Source organism: Cygnus olor, chromosome 22 (genome assembly GCF_009769625.2).
Source record: "Cygnus olor isolate bCygOlo1 chromosome 22, bCygOlo1.pri.v2, whole genome shotgun sequence".
In the NCBI taxonomy this organism is placed as follows: domain Eukaryota; kingdom Metazoa; phylum Chordata; class Aves; order Anseriformes; family Anatidae; genus Cygnus; species Cygnus olor.
The window spans coordinates 2,437,936-2,451,960 of NC_049190.1; the positions used below are offsets into that span (position 1 = coordinate 2,437,936).

Sequence of the window (14,025 nt, forward strand, 5' to 3'; positions counted from 1 at the left end):
CTACTAAGGAAGTCATCTGAATTGCCCAAAGCTATGGAGACAGTGGCGTAAATTAGAATTGAGGAATGGAGCAGAATTGTGAATCAGGATCTGAGAAGAGCTCAGCCCTGCCAGTTGCTCCTGGGCTCTGTGTCCCTGCAGCCCCGTGGATGTGGTGGAAGGTAAGGGGCTGTGTGCCAGGTGCTGTGCATTCAGTTGCCACACAGCTGTTCCTCCTTGCCCCTGGGGGAGAAACGGGGGCCAGGAGGAAGCAGCCTGTTGGCAGCTGTGAGTGCAGACGCTCTAACTCGCAGTGCAGAGAAGTCAGAGCTTTTCCTTTCGCTTCCCTGTGCTTAGTGTGAACAGTTTCTCTGGGAATTTGAGGATGGTAAGGTCTGTTTAACTGTTGCTATTTCTTATTTAGTTCAGTACTGGAGATGGTTGATGTGATGAAGCAATTAAATCTTGGAGAATCTGTATTTAGATATATGCTCTGTGGCCTTCTGAGACCTTACCTGGAGCTGTTGCTGAGGAAGGCCAGTTTCTCTGTAGTGATGAAGCCTTGTTTAGCATGATGAAGTTGTGAAATAGCTGTGGGTCAGGATTATACACTCCTAAAAATCCATTCCCTGAAGCAGTATAAAAAGTATTGGTCACTTCTGTTTATCAACGAGTTGGACTTCGCTTTTTCTTTTAGTTTATAGAGTATCAGCTCACCAACCCCCCCAAATAAAGCTTACAGAACCTAAACCCAAACTGCATGCTTTTCAGTTCATTTTTTCTTATTCTAGGGCAGTGCTTAAAAACACTTGGGCCTTATCCAAAGGCTTTAGGGTTTGTTTGGTGTTGCAAGACCTGTTCCTTAAGCAGCAACTGGTTTAACTTGGCTGAAGTCAATGAAACTGTACAAAGGTACCATGGGCAAATGATTGCATCCTATTGCTACTACTAAATTTTCATGTGGTTGTATAAATAGCGCTTATGGCTTTAGTTCTAGAATGCTAAAAAAAAATGTTTACCTACTTCTAATTCTACTTGGTAAATTCACGTTAAAATCTGAAGCCCAAGAGAAAATCTCTTCAGATAAAGGATGTGAGAAGGGAGCCCCTTAACACGTGAAGATAGTGTTCATCCCTGTTAAGAAAAGGGAAGTGGGAGGGAGTCTCTGAATATCTGTTCATTCCCAAAATGTTGGAAATGTAGAGATCTGGGATGACTGTTCTGGCATTGAGAGGGGTGAATGGTGCACAGAATAGTGACTTAGTATTACTTCATGCTATCACCATGTATCAAGGTTTTTTGTTCGCATTATAAATAATGTGGATATTGCAGTTATTTATAAAAAACATTTAATACCCAGCTATAACTCTACACCAGCTAACGCTATAGCTCGTTATCCTTTCCCTTACCACTTGTTTTGACGATGTATGCTGGATGGGAATATTTGCTTTGTTCTGAAGTGCAGACATCTTTTAAAGGGAAATATGGTCCTAGTAGAACTGTTCTTAATTCTTCCAAGACAACAGCAACCTAAAAGAAAAATAACTCAGAAAATTTATGGGAATTTTTCACTCGGTTGCAATGTAAGGCCAGGTAGAAAAAATATGCTCTGCATATAATAGACTGGTGTCTGGGGGGGTTGTTTGTTGCTTTCTATACTTTTCAAAGAAAAAAAAAACAAACATAAGGCTGTTATTTTGTTGAAAGATTACTTAAAGTCTATAAAGTATAGCAAAAATTGGTAGACTGTGAAAATAACTGCAGCTTTTACCTTGCTCCCATTTCGGTAAGTGATAAAAAGCTGAGGATTTTTCTCGGTACAAGTGACCTGCAGAGTCTCTCTTTGTTGTCTTCTGCACTGCGAATTGCACACGCTCTCCAGACTGTCACCTTGACAGATGCAGAGGCCAAGAACCTTGTCATAGCCTTGATAATCCCTGGGGACAGTACAAACCTGCAGGAGGAAAAAAGGAGTGAAACAGCAGCTTAGAAGACAAATTAGAATACCTTAGAAGCGAGGTATTCCTTGAGTGAGGGTGGAAATCTGGCTTCCTGTTTGGCTTCCTATTTCAATCTGAAGAAGCAGCAAAACCTCCTGTGAAAACAGTCACAACACTTGGTTCTGCTGTCTGAGCTCAGTGAAGAAAGAGCTAGAGAGTTTGCTTTAGGGCAGTTTCTGCGTGTACTTTGGATTTAACTAGTGGAAAAACGCTCTACCTTTTCAGAGCAATAATGAGCCCATTCTTTTTTGGTTAAACACTGTCCTTCCTGATTTCGAGAGGCTGTATCCCGACAGATATCATATGCTCGTCTGACACAGTGTCTTCCACGGTCTGAGGAGCTCTGATAACCTGGAGGGCATGTGCAGTGAGCATCACGGGCCTGGAAGAAAAACCAGATATTTATTTAGCAACCTGTAGTCTCATGCAGATGCTGTTCTGTACCTTGCTGCATTAGGCATTGAGCCTTATTTGGCTGAGGTCAGATGAAACTTTCGTGTTCGTGCACATTCCCTTTACCTTCCTACAAAGGGGGAAGATCGGAGGAGCTCTAAAACTCAGAGCGTGTGTAAATCTGGTGTGGTGTTTCCATACCAGTGGCTCTGTGTAATTAGAAAAGAGATGTAGGACTGAAAGCTGCCAATGCCAAAGAGAGAGACACTGAATTAGGGCAGTGCAAGAGGTAAGACAATGAAGATCAAAGTCTGAAGTAACAGTGCTGTGCCTTAGGACTGAACTGCTTTTGCAGGACTGCTTCTTTACCTGAAACACCTGCCCTTTCCCAAGGCAGATGCATGTCTCTTGCCCCTCTGCAGGCTGTGCTGCCTCGGAGCCGCATGGAAGGCATGCTTTTTGGCCGGGCATGGGATTAAAGAAATCCACTGGGCATGTCAAGCAGCTGTGTGATGTCCCTGCTTCTTCGGGACGGAAAGTGCCTGGGGGACATGGCACTGGTGTGATGCTTCCTTCCGGGCAGAAAAAGCCTGTAGAGCAACAAAACCAAAAGACGTTGTCAATTTTTCTTATATAATGTGGCTATATTATGTAGATTAAATAGAGTTGGTGTCTCGGCAGTTTAAAGAAAGGATGGCTTATTTATGTCGTAACATCAAAATCAGTTAAAGGAATGCTGCCTCGTTTAAAAGTACTGCCCAGTTTCAATATTGATTTATTTTGCAGTACAAAAAGGAAGTTTTTGGATGTGCGAATGTCTTATAATAACACAAAATGCTATATACGTGTTGTTTAAGCCTACTTACCTTTTACAATATGAATTTCTGCAAGTCTAATTGATTATCTAAGGGTTCCTGCGTCATTCAGTAAAATTAATGTCTGACTACAGTTTTTGTTGAGCAGTATGTGATGGAAAAGCATCCTAAAGAAGCTAATAATCTCCGGTATATTATCTCCAAATACCTGCTGGACAGCTTGTCAGGTTCTGTTCTCTTCTTTTGCAGCGAGTTCCGCTTTGACAGTCCTCATTGTCTGGAAGTTGTTGCTCCCCGTTGTCACAAGCCAAGCCTGAGAAAATGGTGAAAATGAAGAGGAAGAAGGCCATCCCATCCGTCTACTGCACCGAATGCCATGAAGTGCCAAATGGGGGTAACAGAAAGGCATAGAGAGAGCTTTCTTTTCAGCCACTGAATATTTAATGGTGAGTGAAAGTTAAAACATGCTAATGTGTTGGTGTAAAATATTCATGGCAGCTGCCTAAGCTTATTGTATTCCCCTGTGGTCATATAACAGAAGCTCTACTCTGTCCAATCTAAAGAATTTACATATGAAATACAAATGTTGCAGCACAGATAAATGTTTATCCAGGATTATAGACAATTTGCTGCTGTACTTTGTAATCTGAACTGTTCAGGGTCCCCATAAGAGCACTGATTTTACAAATTCTATGAACTCTCATTTACCATAAGGAATCCTCAGTAAGTGTGGGATGTGCTGTTTTGTTTTGGGGATAGGCTGCATAATTTATGATGAGCGTAAAACAAAACCCCTGGTGAGCCATAGGTGTTTTTCAGTGTTTGTTATAGAAAACGTAATTATTCATGGTTATTTTGTCCCCTCTGTTTTCCAACATCTGTATCAGACTCTAGGACACAGTTCAGGGACCTGGTTTAGCACCCCCTCTGCTTTCCCATTTTTTCATGGGGTGGGCTGTAAAAGGCTGCAGCGCTGCTGAGTGGCTCTGGAGCAGTGGCACAGGAGCAGGAGGCGTGTGTGCTGGTACAGAGCTCTGTGCCATATGGCAGAGGACAACAGGATGCTCGCTGCCACCAGGGATCCACACAGTAGCGCTGTGGGTCCCGGTACTCAGCAGCTGTCTGGGCACCAGCAGGCCTGGAGCCAAAATTGAGGGGTTTTCCTTCTCCAAACAGTGTGCTGCACTCCCCTTGATGCGGACAACGAGACGATAAGCTTCTCAATGGCACATAAGAAATGGATTTTTCAAGTGTAATGAGATGTATGTGAAGGGAGTGTGTTGGATCTTGGGTGGACGGGCGTTTGAGGTGCTTCTGAAGCCCTTGCCCTTGTAGTAAGAGTCAACTAACCCAGCTGCCTGCCTGTGTGTCATGAAGGAGGTGTCATATGTCTAGCAGAGACCTCTGTTTTCTTGTGAAATAAATATGCAAAAGCATTTCTGGATGGTATCTCCCGTTCCTCTCCTCTGCTCGTACCCTTTGTGCTGCTATTTAATGCCCATGTATTTGTGAAGGATATTTCCCACAACTACTAGTTCAAAGAGGCTCACCTTTTTAGGGACACAATAAAAGAGTGGTTTCCAGATACATTTTGAAAGGCAATCGTTGTACTATTGGATAGGCAGCCTGGAAAAAATGAAGGTGGGGAGGGCGTGCGTTCAGGTAGAGGAGTTTTTTTTTTTTTTTTCAAAGTTAGGATTGGATCTTAATTGGCAACGTGCAGGTTGCCAGAAGTTGTTGGTACTACTGAGGCAATCTCCGATTTTACAATGAAAGGATTAGTTGGTATTCACGTTTTTATACACAGTAATGGCTGAAGTCCCCAGCCAAACGTTGTGCTTTATAGGAGGATGTGCAATAGAATATCCATTAAATATTTTGGTTCTTAACGTACGACTTAATTAGATCTGAACTGCCTGCATTTTAAATTACAGACCAAAGTGTTTCCGCTCAGTGGCTGCCTAACGCTGGAAATGCCTAAACTCACCTCCTTGTTTGAGTTTGCATTCCCCAAGCACAGAGATCTGTCTCTGAGCATGCCTGGAATTGTCCCCATTGGAGAAATCCTGTGCATAGGTCCTGCCTGAAACAGACTGGAATGCAGGAACTAGCTTTGCTTCTGTCTATTCTGTCCCCTGCAGGGCTTTGCCTTAGTGCTTAGTCTCAGAGCACACCTAGTGAGTTCTGGGAACTGCCAAATTAAACACAGCTATTTCTCCACCTCCTCCTTTTTTTCCTTAACCCCAGATACAGCCAGAGCCATCTCCCAGCCGACATCTGCAGAGCTGGAATGGTCACACAGAAATGTGCTTTCAGTTCCTTTCTTTTCCAGAGGTTTCTGTCCTCATCTCTTACCTTGCAGGCAAGTGTGCTGCTGTCAGTATCTGTGAGCAGAGGGAGGAGAGGAAAAGGGGGAGCAGAGAGGAACAACCTGATCGCACTGCTCTGTTCAGCTGGAGCTGCGCAGCTGCTAATGTATTCTAGAGAAAGCGATGAATAGTTCTGTGGTTAAATATTCAGCTCCTTCCTTCCAACAGTACTTCTATTCTCCGATCAGCTGCTACATAGTTCTGTATTCCTTTGCAAGTTCTGGTGCTGAAATGCTTTCCAGGGAAGGTTAGTTTGGATGGGCTTCCCAGTCCTGGATCAGACAGAGCTCTGCCCCAGGCATGCGGCACACATGGTGGTGTGGAAATGACACCAGAGACTCCCTGAGACATCAGGCTGCATAGGCAAAGAACTTGAGAAGAAGTTAGCAGCTTTCCGTCATACAGGAAGCATTTCATCTGATTGCTGTTTGCTGTACAAACTGGTGTGCAGTGGTGATGGGTCTTGAGTAAGGAAATGGCTTGCCATAGCGTTTTCCCTGTTGAGTCTTAGGGTGGTAATTGGTGCTGCTGTTATCAGCTACGCCACTTCCCTTTTCCACAGAACTGATCTATGATGTTGCTCTGTATGTCAAGCTGTCATTTTCCTGGCGGGGACTGGAATTTAACATCCCCATAAATTGTTTCGTGACTGTAATCAAGAGCAAGAATAGCTAGTGCCTGAGTCATTCCGAGGCCTGTTTGACTTGGTGACAAAGGCAGGTAACTTTTTAGTTGTTGTCTATCTTAAGTTTTCAGTTCAGCAAAAGGACACAAAAAAAAAAAAAAAAAAAGAGGGAGAGGCTAAGTACAACCCCCTTTTTCCCATTGAATTCTTAAGATAAAAAGAGAGCAGGCTTATTGGATGAATAAGACTAAAAGCCTATTATTGAAGACAGAAGTGAGAGATTTCACACCTCAAATACTGCCTGAGGGAGAGCAAAGTGTTCTTCTCTGGTATGGGACTCACCATACCTGATGAACAAACAAGTGCTTTTCTTTTTTTTTCCTCTTCACCTCATGTAAGTATTTTGGTTAGGAGTGCTGTTTTCTTCCCCTCGTTGAACATAATCACTGGTGTTTCCAGTGTACAGCACACTAGATTTGTGCTACAAACTTCACGTTATCCTTAGCAATTTTCTTTCTGATCATTGGGATTTGAGAAGTCATTGTTATTCTGATGACACGACATCTGAACAAGCAGTTACTGATGTGTTTATAATACCTCGGTAAGGCAGTCAAGCAAAATTTTGGTCCTTTTTTTTCTGTTAAATTGAATAAAGGTTTCTAAATAAAAGAAAGGTTGTGTTCACACGGACACAGGTGGTGTATATTCTTTGGAAAATATTTGACCAACCTGGTCCATAGTTGTACCATGCTATTATATTTCAGCATAAACTTTATTCTCCAGATAATGCTTACTGTAGCCTGTGACTCTGCTAAAGAAGGCCGCTTGCTTTTAGATAACCCGTATGATTGTAAAGCAAGTATTTTCTTAAGAGAAGCTTATGCGAAAGCTGACATAGTTTTAAAGCCTTCCAGTGAAAGGCTGGGCTTTCACAAATTTACCTTGGGACAAAGCCAAGGTAATTTTGATGGTTCTTGGTCGCGTTACCCATGAGTGACTCTTGAGGATCACTATTCTCAGAACCACAATGTACCTTGAACAGCACCATTTAGCAAAGGTTGAGGACATGGTGACAAAAGTGGGATATTTGTTGTGCTCGCTTTCAGTTTCACGGGTGGCTGAGCTGGGAGGGGAGGCTAAAGGTAATTTTCTGCCCGAGCTGAAGGCTTACAACTGGGTCCTGCTGACATCCTCCCTGACTAGAGCAGTAGGTCACGGGTCGGACCGTAGTCACATATTGCAGTCATAAATTTATCAGTGCAACACAACGTGTATTTGTTTTCCCATGCTTGTGTGTGTCATGGTTTTTGTTTTTTTTGTCTACAAGGTACCTAATCCCTGCAGAAGAGAAAGGAGTCTTCTTCCACACAGAATACAAACATGATCGTGTAACCTGGAGCTTCCCAGGGTTATTTGTCATCATCATCATAAAAACAAACAACACCCATTAAATTGCAGTGGTGAAAGTGACCAAACATGAAAGATTCTCATTTATTTTCCTTCCTGTTTCCGTGGCTTAAGATTCATTTCTCTTTATTTTGCAGCATTTACTGCTGTTCTAATTTGTTCTTCTGCGGGAATCAAATGAACGTAAGGCTTCTGGCACTTGGGACTTGATTGCTGTGCCAGAAAACAGAACACCTGAAGACAGCTTGTTCTGAGATAATGGTGAAAAGCTTGCTGAATCACAACTGAAATCCAAGCGAATGAGGTTTATTGGACAAAGAGAGACCAGAATTTTCAGATTCCAGGGACAATCCAGAGAAATTGCGGGTTTGGTTTTACTTTTTAGTCGTATTTCTTGTAACAGCAGTGTTTTATATCTAGATGGATTCAATTTGGAGGACATATATGAACATCTTTGCAGCTGAGCTCTAATTCTGGGTGAGGAGGCGGTGTATGGAATACAGCGGTCCATAGCTTTTGTTTCCTCAGGAAAGCTTTATTTCATCCATAAGAGAATGTAGCTGAGGCTTTAGTATTAAATAGATGAGTATATTGTAGGAAGTAGGTTACTATGAACACAAAGTAAAATTCCACTACCAAAATGACCTCCCTAACATACATAAATATCATCACAATGGACTTTAGCAATGTATGTGTTTCACCTTACCAAGCAGGCTTTGGCTGCGAACTCGAAGAACTGCTGGGTTCTGCAGAAGCTTATCTTGTATTATATCAGAAAAGAGATTGCCTTTGTGTGAGTAATAATTCCAGTGAAATGGAAAGGTCATGTTAACTAGGACTCAAAACATGTACACCTTGGAACTTTTACAAAATGAAATAAGAAACTAAAACCATTTAAAATCCTAGCAGAATAATTTCAGTTCCCTGGTATTTCTTAGAGTCTTTCTAGCTGGCAGAGACTTAATCAAAATGTGATTTCACGACAGCCTGAGTAGAACTGTAAACGCACCTCTTAAGTTGAGCTATCTAAAGAAGCTTTATGGAAGTGGCAGAATGAGATGCAAAGAAGTCCCCCAAGGACAATGAAAGCTGAAGTTGTAAGGGGGCTGGGTTTTGTGGACTGTAAGATGCCTTGTTAAGTCTCATTGTTTGTGAGGATGGAATTTTTTTTGGCCTTGGTGTAGACCTTTAAAAGCAGGTTGTTATGTGTTTCCATGCTGCTGGTGACCAGCTTTTTGTGAATGGTTTTCTAGAAGCAATTGTGAAGGATTCAAAAACTGGCTACTCAGAAGCAGCAAAGGGATTCATAGGGTTTTATTTAAAATGAAACAAAACCAAACCAATTTTACTGTTTATAGTCTGCCACCATGTTTTTGTATTAATTCATGCTGTGTGTTTACCTTTAGATCTGAAGTGAGTATTTATTCTGGCTTACACAGTAACCCTCAGGTAAGGGTATTGTGATTTCTGCATGTACTTATCACACCACACAGAATTCAATATTTGTCTTTGGCGATCTTGTTTTGTTCCAAAAAAATGAGATTATTTGTAAACTTATTGGGCCAGTGATGATGTATAGAGATGACAAATGGAGATAATTAAGAGCTGGGACCTACCTAGACAGGCTTCTCATGGGTATAGAGAGCAGTGAAGTATGGCCAAGTGCAGAGCACAGCAGTGCCTGAGGCCTTTCTGATAACTGGTTAACATCTTAGGTTTTTACCCGCAACAAATGATGTTTTATCCACTGATTCCTAATCTCTTGCTGCTACACCAAGTGAACCCTGAAACTGCACCACTGAAATAAAGGCGAAGTGGCTTCAAAGCAGATGATAAATAAAAAATTGTAGCCTGGGAAGCAGGAACAATCGTTGTGTCTTGGGCATGGCAGGGAGCTCAGTGAGAATCTCCTTCCCCTCATTGCCTTTCTTCAGGAAAAACTTTTCCTGATAATCTCAGTTTAAACTTCCGCCTCCTTCCGGAAACGGTGTGGGATGAAGGATGGGGAAAAAAAGACAGGAGGACACTGATCGTGCAGTGCTTGAGGGCACAGGTGCTCTGGGGCTGGCTCCGTGTGCAGGCAGGGATGCCCAAACCTCCAGCCCACTTAGGTTGTCTGGGACAGGAGGGACTTCTTGCTGATCCTGCAAGCTCTGGGATGCTGAGCTGCACAGCGTGCTCCTCCTAAGGAGAAGTGAAGCCTCTGAGTGACCTGGCTGATAAAGCGTGCAGCAGCACCAGGCTGCAGCTCCTGCGGTGTGTGTGGCTGGGGTTGCCTGGGTCACAGCGATTACTGCAGCTTGGGAGTTCTGTCTGGGATGAGCAGGAGCCCGTGTCCTGACCTCTTGCCTTTCCCTGCCTCTCCCCACAGTGATTCCTCTTCACAGTGACTGACACGCGATTTTCAGTCGCTGGGACTCCCTTCTCTGCATCTATTTCATCTGTCCTGTTCAGTGCCGCTGCAGAAACACGTCTTGTTTTGAATTGAATCATTTGGTTTCCAAGTTTCTCCAGCCACAAACAAAGCAGGAAAAATAAAACTTGATGGGTGAGACTGCTCTAAAAGAATCTGAATCAGCCAAGAGCTCAGCCTCTCCCTCTTGCTTGGCTCAGAAACTTGGCTCCTCCAGCTCTGCTTGCAATTCAGCCTAGTTTTCGTCACGTGGAGGGAGAGATGTGGAGTTGTGGGAAATGGGATTCAGGGTGGCGTAGAGGAAGTGTCAGTGTTTTTTGACTTGCAGCTGTTGATCCGTATTGTCAAAGAGCTGTGGGAGGGCTTTCTTCAGTGTCTTCCACCCCACTCCCCCCAACTCTTTTTTTTTAATTCATCTCAAAGCTTAAATTCTTGCTGTGAGTGTAACAGGGATTTTATTTTCTAATGCAATTGATTTTTTGTGTGTTACTTGCAATCACAGCATTGTTCTGTATCTGACATTACCTATTTTAGCGGGCAACAGTTTGTGCTTCTCAGTTATGTTTTCAGGATCTGGGAGATAATAGCTTGCTTTTGCAAAATCCAGCACCTTTAGGGAGTCTTTGCTGCAGTGGTCATGGTTATGCAGCAGAGCATGGTTTCAAGGCCGCATTTGGGAGGATAAAAACAGAACAGGAGGTGGATTTTCTGCTGTGGTCTGTCTTGGTGTGATACCAGGCTAGAGCAGTGGGTCGGAAAGCAGCCAGGTTCCTCCAGATTGGGATTCCCTTCTGCCAAAAAGAATTAATTCCTGTCCCATTTGGTATTAACTGTTGGGAAAGGAGAATAGTGGAGCATTCGTGCCATCACTAGCTACTGAAAGCAGCTCCCCGAGGAGCCATTTGCTTAACGCACCTTCCAGAGTTAATGGTCTGTAACACGGTCTCTTGCTGGCTGCAGGATTCTGTGCTGCTGAAAATCTGGGCCAGATTCTCTGCTGTGCTCTCCTTTTTGTGTTGTTTCTGCTAGTTCCATGTGCATTATACCTAAAAGAGCTTCCATCTGTCTGCAGTGCAATTTCATGTTCATAAAATATCTTCCCTAATCTTTTCATCTTTTGCAAATGCTTTCTGCCACCTCTGCAATTTATTTTGTGTATGTTTCATAGATGTATGTGGAAGTTGCTTGGTAGCAAAGCTTGTACTTTCTTTTTTTTCACAGCATTTTATAGTGGTCTGTAACTACTCGTGTGGCTGATAACTTCTGAAAACTACTGGTACTACATCTGTGTGCACCAAAAACGCTGTCAGTAGAGTTCAATGACTTACTATCGAGGGCTTTTGTTTTTCAGGACTTGCTGCGCTTAGGACTGTAGCAGCAGCATCCAAGCACCTGTGATAGTGCTGTTTCCTGTGGAACCTGAAGATGTTGGTTTTGAGAAAGGACTAATATGCAGCCAGAGCCCTGTTGAGGTAACACCTAGGATATAGTTCCTGTTCCCTTGCCTCCGGCTGTTGTAACAATGCAGTTGTTCATTTTTGCTGTAACTTGCAACTTGTCTTCTAGGTAACTTCAGCTTTTACGGCTCTGGCTCAGATACTCTCTTTCACCCAGGCCTGAATGGATATTCTTAGAGATGGAAGCCTGGAGAATTGATGTGAATTACTGTAGGATTCTGTACATCCTATGTAGGTGTATGACAGGCCAGGGTTGCTCTGTCACTCACTTGTAAGTGCAGGGAGTGTGGCCTCGCAATTAGCACCGGTGGTGAGTGTGTGCAGTGCGCATCAGAGAGCCCTGTCAGTAACGCAGAGCTTCTCTCCTTGCCAGGACCTTAAAGCCGTTGCAAATCTACTGCAGATCTCTCTTGAGGTTCTTCTTTACTGATCAGGAACATCCCTGAGAACAGCTGCAAGTACTGGATCTGGTCTATTTTATTACTTATTTTTATCTTTCTGTGCTGAACTGCTGCTAATTCAGCGGCAAAGCTCTTACACTGTACTTAAAAATAATTATGCATGACGGTGCTCATGTAACTTCAAAGCAACAGGGAACCTAAATAACCACGCAAGCCAGTGAGTGACACTCCGTTTGTAATGCTGGATGAGAAGAGAGGTGAAGAAGCGAAGCAGCTCCTCTAAGTATGGCCTGTGCCGCAGTTCAAAGGCATGACCACAGCTTGTGGGAGCACACGGGAGCTGCCTGGGAATGAATTAGCTGGAGGACTCACACTGCAAAAACCAGGCTGGTCACCGTAACTGGTATTGGGTGTCAGCAGCTCGGGGCTCTGTCCCAGGCGTGCCATGGGCTAGCTGTGCGCCTCCAACGTTGTGTGGCTGCTCTCGGAAGGGGTTTGGGGCTGGGTTGACAATGTCAGTGCAGCCCTGCAAGGGACGGGTTCTGCCCTGGGCTGCTCCCCCTGGACCCTGCTGCAGTTACAGAACGGTAACTCCTGTACCTCTGCTACTGGCGTGGTATCACCCTGGGTGGATAAAGCACAGGATAGGTGCTCAGGTCAAGAGGTTGCTTCTTGGACTTCAGTGACCTGGAACCTTGTAGGCACCAGAACTTATCATGGAAAACAGTTTCTGGAGGTAAAAAGGATTTCATGTGGGGGTATGACCAGAACTGGAGTGTTCATGTGTGCCTTTTCCAAACCTCATGTTAAAGACAGCTGTGGGTGAAGCCTTCTGTGTATTCTGAGTATTGTAAAATCTTTTGCTAAGATCTTGTTACCATTGCTAACAGCTTTCAGCTGGGACTGCCTAAAGAGATTTGTGGGCAGACTCGCAGGGTGTGGGGGCTGAAGGAAGTAATGCTAACTCTTCACTGAGTGCTATCCTTTCCTTTGAGACAGTCTTGAGTCGGTAATGGGCCCTGCCACAATTACAATATCCGTTAGCATGTACTGGGCTAGAAAGCATTAGCCCCACAATTTTCACTCGATTGTAATTATTTTTCCACTTTCAGCCCAGCTATTGAGACCAATTGTCTGTAAAGAGCTGGTGTATCACTTGCAGTAGCAATTGCACGAGGAGTAGGGAAAATGCAGTACTTGCAGAGCCCCTGTCTGAATGCTAACAGGCCTCTCTCTTCGCAAAGGCAAAAAAAATCTGAAAAATCTTGCTGTAGAAGTGCAAATTACTCTTATGTAGAGTAATTCCTGTTCAAAGCCCTCTTCTATTTTCTTTTAATATAGAAGAGTTTGCAGTTAGCCACAGCGAATGGCTGAAAAGCTATGGCCTTTTCAGTAAACTCTTATATTGATAATCTCCTTAGGTCTTTTTTTTTTTCAGTTGTAGACAAAAATTCTAGTGCTGAGAAATTTTGGGAATTGTTTTTCAAGTTCATTGAAACAATAGTATTCTAGTTCCTAGCTAGAGGTAGTGGGTTGATGAATATGCCTGGAAGAGAAGTTATTTTATTATGATTGTACTCTTAGAACAAAACCCCCTGCAATAACTAGTAAAAACCCACCCTTATGCTTGTCAGTTTTTTTTAAAGTCTTCCTGATTTGCTCTGTGATAGCCAGTGAGTGTAGTATGGCAATACCAGTTCATAAAAACAAGTTACATACTGCTTGAAATCATGTATTTATTGGCAGGAAGGAACAACGAAACAATGTAAAGCGTACCTACTAATGGCAATGCAATTAAGATATAACTCGCAGAATATACTTCACAGGCTAGTTCAGTTTTAGGTATGTTGAATAAATGATACAGACTAATAGCTTAAAGTTCCTGTCCTCCTTTCACCTGAATGGAGTCCATGTGAATAAATGAACTTGATTTATGCGGTGTTCATACACAGTAGTTTTCTACACTTTTTAAAGATATCCCTTTAACCAATTCATTTTTTCACTTAAAATGCTTATTGGTGCACTTCCCTGCTTGTTCACTGTACCGCTTCGTTCCTGGTTTTGTTCGTGATACAGAATTTCTTAGTTTTCACTGAACACAGGAAGTCTTTAGTTTCAATGGGTGTTGGATCTGATCCTTAAATCTCACGAATGGAGGCTGAGTAA

The 14,025-nt window shown here is 43.1% G+C and overlaps 1 protein-coding gene across 1 annotated transcript in view; it reads left to right on the forward strand.

Moving 5' to 3' along the window:
- The first annotated feature begins 248 nt into the window (after nucleotides 1-248).
- The window catches only part of POU2AF1 (POU class 2 homeobox associating factor 1), a 71,993-nt gene continuing 58,216 nt past the window's right edge, over nucleotides 249-14,025 (forward strand). Inside the window, exons 1-2 of the mRNA XM_040534371.1 lie at nucleotides 249-367; nucleotides 3,437-3,633. The gene's annotated coding sequence lies outside the window, so the exon portion shown is untranslated. The remainder of the gene's footprint in view (nucleotides 368-3,436; nucleotides 3,634-14,025) is intronic.